This window comes from Paramormyrops kingsleyae, unplaced genomic scaffold, assembly GCF_048594095.1.
Source record: "Paramormyrops kingsleyae isolate MSU_618 unplaced genomic scaffold, PKINGS_0.4 ups37, whole genome shotgun sequence".
In the NCBI taxonomy this organism is placed as follows: domain Eukaryota; kingdom Metazoa; phylum Chordata; class Actinopteri; order Osteoglossiformes; family Mormyridae; genus Paramormyrops; species Paramormyrops kingsleyae.
Window position 1 is genome coordinate 173,783 of NW_027325975.1, and position 5,631 is coordinate 179,413.

Consider the following 5,631-nt stretch of genomic DNA (forward strand, 5'->3'; position numbering starts at 1 on the left):
GTTATAATGAAATCTTCATTTTGTGTTAGTTTGTCATGATTTCTTCACGAAAACACGTTTTCCTATAATGGTAGGTCGAACTCTTGTAGGGGAAGCGCAGGTATCATGAAAACAACTCAGAATGTCAAGTTATAATGAAATCTTCATTTTGTGTTAGTTTGTCATGATTTCTTCACGAAAACACGTTTTCCTATAATGGTAGGTCGAACTCTTGTAGGGGAAGCGCAGGTATCATGTGTAGGATTACAAATTTATAAATGGTTCAGTCTGGCTTCCAACATAACAGTGTATGAACTGAAAGAGATAGGCACATTGGATTTGCAGTTGGAGGTAAGGATGGGGGACATTCTAATAAGATCAAGTCTGGGGGCCCAGGTGTCTGAGACATTAACATTTCATCTTTATGAACTTCCTGATCACTGGGTAGGGGCCCAAAGTAAAGGTGAATGCTAATCTCAAGGCCAGGCTATGCCTTTGTCGCTATGATAATGTGAAGGTCTGAGTGATACTATCAGGCTAATTAGATTAGCACCTGGAGAGGCATTTGAAAGGCACTGTTATGCTGATGAAATCAGGGCTGGGAAACTTCCAGGCTGATTCCTGGAAGTTACTATGCTTTGTTTAGTTGGTCTCCACCTCTGTGTATCCCTCCCCCCTTGAAACGTATAAACTCTGCCGAGCTGAGTTTTAGTCAGACTTGGATGACTACAGCGACGCATGGCGAGTTCTCAATAAAGAGGAACTTCGGCCGGAAAGATATCCCAACGTCTCCTGGTCTCTGCTTCGACAAAGGAAAAAGTTTCCAACAGTTTTGGTGCCGTGACCCGGATAGAGCTCCTCACCTGAATCCAGATTGAAACTTTAAGCTTCAAGAACTGACTTCATTCCAGACAGAATTTTTTTTGTACAACCAAGGATTGGTGAGTGCCACTCTACTCAAAAGAACCTTTAAGACCAGTACAAATTCGTCATCCTCTGCGCTGTCAGGGAAGAGTTAACAGGCTGCTGTAGGGTTTGGTTAACTAAGTTATCCTCTAAAAAGTTTCTTTTTAGAGATGAAGGTTATCCTCTGTTCAGGCAGGGAAGATTAGAATTACGTTCTAATATTTGTGTGTTATCCTCTGTTCAGGCAGGGAAGATTAGAATTACGTTCTAATATTTGTGTGGTATCCTCTGTTCAGGCAGGGAAGATTAGAATTACGTTCTAATATTTGTGTGTTATCCTCTGTTCAGGCAGGGAAGATTAGAATTACGTTCTAATATTTGTGTGTTATCCTCTGTTCAGGCAGGGAAGATTAGAATTACGTTCTAATATTTGTGTGGTATCCTCTGTTCAGGCAGGGAAGAGTAGCATTATGTGCTAATATGTGTGTTATCCTCTGCTTTGCCAGGGAAGATTAACAATAGTTGATTTGTGTTAACAAGCGTAACAGGCCTCTGTTGATCAGAGAGGTTTTAGTGTTTTGATGGTGTGGTAGCGAACAAATTCACAAAATGTTCAAGAAGAATGCTAGACTGATCCCCACCACTAAAAAGGGTGGTCTTGCGACTCCTTCATGGTCTGATAGTGAATTCAAATCACTGTTAGGAGTGCAAATGAACCTAATAGTTACTGAGAAAGTGAGACAAGAACTAACTCAGAAGTATGAGATCCATCCAGACAAGACTTGGTCTGTAGATGAGTGTAAAAAGGTATTAGGAGCATGTATTCGCAAGAAAAATATAAAAGGCATTATCTGTTGCCATAGAGAATTTAGTTTAGCACTAGGTACACAACAGTCCCAGCGTATCTCAGAGCTAGAGGAACAGATCCAGGAGCTCCGTGCGGGAGTATCCTCTTTGACTAAAAAATTGAACCGCAACAAAGCTTCAGTCAGAACTGATGTGGAGGAAGTTAGTCAGCCTGATAACAACTATCCTGACCTACAAGCTTTCTTTGAAACCAATGTAGCCATCCAATCAGTAACTGATGTGCCTGTAAATTCAGTGGAGGTATGTGGTGCTAAAAGGAGATCTCAGGGGATTGAGAGAATTGAAAGCGTTACTCCCAACGCTTCTGTTGTACAAGTACAAACTGTTACTAAATCACTAGGACCTAAGGATATAGAGAGACTATCCCAGAGCTTACCCTCAGCACACACTAATTTTTCTGAATTTAGAAGAGCTTTGATCAGCAAAATGCGTCTCTACAACATGTCATTAGAAGAAGTCACACAGCTGATGTCACAAATTCTAACTGAATCTGAATTCAACCGTTTTGAGTCTGCTGTGACTTCTGAACTACAACATGCCAGTAAAGGTGTTTTGAAAATTCTAAAGGACATCATGGGACCCAAGGTAGACTGGTCCAGAATTATTAACTGTGTGCAAAAGAGAGAAGAATCTGTAAATGAATATACTGAAAGGTTTTGTCAGTCAGCTGTAACTTACAGTGGAATAATTGAGGATTCTGAAAGTGTGCTTGATGATAAGGGACCCCTAGTCCGCATCTGGTCAGATGGCCTTATAGCCGAGTACAGAAAAGCATTGCCATTCCTAGATCTAACCTGGTCTAGCATGACTCTCAGAGCTAACCTCGACAGGTTAGCGGCATGGGAAAGGGATGCTGATGTTAAGGCAAAGGTGAGAGTAGCAGCAGCTACGTTTAGCACAACAAACCTCACAAAGGCAGTACAAAGTGCCAGAGAGAGAGTTGAATCGTGTTGGCAGACTGCACCAAAAGGTGGACACACAATCATCCCAGGTCAGTGGGTCATGATAAAATCATTTAGAAACAAGCCATTAGAGCCTAAGTGGCACGGACCACATCAAGTGATGTTGATTACAGCAGCTGCAGTGTTGTGTCAGGGAAGGAAAACCTGGACTCATGTGTCACACTGTAAAGTTGTTCCCCCACCGGCAGGGATAGGATAAGACACACGGACCAGTGAGGAGCCCAGGGAAGAACCGACTGCAACAGGCATCGGGGGCCAAACCCTGCGGTGAAGACTCCCACATAGGCCTTCCCCATCTACTAGGCCATCCTGACCTCACTGCTCTTTAGGTGTCTCGTGAATTAAGAGATAGGGAAAGAAGGAACAACAGTAGACACAGATCGAACAGAGGATACAACCCTAGTGTTGGCAAGTTTTGTACAACAGATACTGCTCTGTCGTCTTTTGTTTTCTTTCTTACTCTGTGCAGATACCACTTGATGGCTGTCCCGGGACCCATACACACTGACCTCCTCACCGGCAAAGGAAGCCACAACTTCTGACCGACTACTAGACCCACTACCGAGCCAACTGTCACAGAAGAGAAAATAAATAAAAAATTTAAAAAATACACAACGCAGAGAATCACATACGAGAACGTCAGTCATCCATCAACATGATCAAGATTGCCGTACACCAGATGACTGAAGATAATTCTTCATGGTTCGGAAACATGTTAGGGAAACCCTGGCTGTGGATCAAGGAAATAGCAATTCTGCTGTTGTTTTTCCTACTGGTGTATTATCTATGTGTCCACAGTATCAAGTGTTTCATTCAACGAATAACCCGCACCCATCAAGAAGAAATGACAGCTCCAACCAGAAAAGACTATTATCCATAAGAACTTCACAGACTCTATCTAAATGTTTTTGTTTTTCTTTTCCTTTATGTCATTATGGCATTCATCACTGCCATCAACAACAGAACAAGTGCTATGTGCCTGTAACGATCACAAGTTACAAGAATTAAATGTCTAAATTTGTAAGTTGTGAGAGTTATTAGAACTCTCAAAGGGGGAATTGTAGGATTACAAATTTATAAATGGTTCAGTCTGGCTTCCAACATAACAGTGTATGAACTGAAAGAGATAGGCACATTGGATTTGCAGTTGGAGGTAAGGATGGGGGACATTCTAATAAGATCAAGTCTGGGGGCCCAGGTGTCTGAGACATTAACATTTCATCTTTATGAACTTCCTGATCACTGGGTAGGGGCCCAAAGTAAAGGTGAATGCTAATCTCAAGGCCAGGCTATGCCTTTGTCGCTATGATAATGTGAAGGTCTGAGTGATACTATCAGGCTAATTAGATTAGCACCTGGAGAGGCATTTGAAAGGCACTGTTATGCTGATGAAATCAGGGCTGGGAAACTTCCAGGCTGATTCCTGGAAGTTACTATGCTTTGTTTAGTTGGTCTCCACCTCTGTGTATCCCTCCCCCCTTGAAACGTATAAACTCTGCCGAGCTGAGTTTTAGTCAGACTTGGATGACTACAGCGACGCATGGCGAGTTCTCAATAAAGAGGAACTTCGGCCGGAAAGATATCCCAACGTCTCCTGGTCTCTGCTTCGACAAAGGAAAAAGTTTCCAACACATGAAAACAACTCAGAATGTCAAGTTATAATGAAATCTTCATTTTGTGTTAGTTTGTCATGATTTCTTCACAAAAACACGTTTTCCTATAATGGTAGGTCGAACTCTTATAGGGGAAGCGCAGGTTTCATGAAAACAACTCAGAATGTCAAGTTATAATGAAATCTTCATTTTGTGTTAGTTTTTCATGATTTCTTCACGAAAACACGTTTTCCTATAATGGTAGGTTGAACTCTTGTAGGGGAAGCGCAGGTTTCATGAAAACAACTCAGAATGTCAAGTTATAATGAAATCTTCATTTTGTGTTAGGTTGTCATGATTTCTTCAAGAAAACACGTTTTCCTCTAATGTTAGATCGAACTCTTGTAGGGGAAGCGCAGGTTTCATGAAATGAACTCAGAATGTCAAGTTATAATGAAATCTTCATTTTGTGTTAGTTTGTCATGATTTCTTCACGAAAACACGTTTTCCTATAATGGTAGGTTGAACTCTTGTAGGGGAAGCGCAGGTTTCATGAAAACAACTCAGAATGTCAAGTTATAATGAAATCTTCATTTTGTGTTAGTTTGTCATGATTTCTTCACGAAAACACGTTTTCCTATAATGGTAGGTCGAACTCTTGTAGGGGAAGCGCAGGTTTCATGAAAACAACTCAGAATGTCAAGTTATAATGAAATCTTCATTTTGTGTTAGTTTGTCATGATTTCTTCACGAAAACACGTTTTCCTATAATGGAAGGTTGAACTCTTGTAGGAGAAGCGCAGGTTTCATGAAATAAACTCAGAATGTCAAGTTATAATGAAATCTTCATTTTGTGTTAGTTTGTCATGATTTCTTCACGAAAACACGTTTTCCTATAATGGTAGGTCGAACTCTTGTAGGGGAAGCGCAGGTATCATGAAAACAACTCAGAATGTCAAGTTATAATGAAATCTTCATTTTGTGTTAGTTTGTCATGATTTCTTCACAAAAACACGTTTTCCTATAATGGTAGGTCGAACTCTTATAGGGGAAGCGCAGGTTTCATGAAAACAACTCAGAATGTCAAGTTATAATGAAATCTTCATTTTGTGTTAGTTTGTCATGATTTCTTCACGAAAACACGTTTTCCTATAATGGTAGGTTTAACTCTTATAGGGGAAGCGCAGGTTTCATGAAAACAACTCAGAATGTCAAGTTATAATGAAATCTTCATTTTGTGTTAGTTTGTCATGATTTCTTCACGAAAACACGTTTTCCTATAATGGTAGGTCGAACTCTTGTAGGGGAAGCGCAGGTATCATGAA

At 40.7% G+C, this 5,631-nt stretch overlaps 1 long non-coding RNA gene across 1 annotated transcript; it reads left to right on the forward strand.

Annotated features, from left to right (window-relative positions):
* The first annotated feature begins 266 nt into the window (after positions 1-266).
* On the forward strand, positions 267-4,296 carry LOC140586290 (uncharacterized). The gene is made up of 2 exons (XR_011988154.1): positions 267-920; positions 3,184-4,296. It is a non-coding gene; the product is annotated as an uncharacterized lncRNA (long non-coding RNA).
* Positions 4,297-5,631: the final 1,335 nt, after the last annotated feature.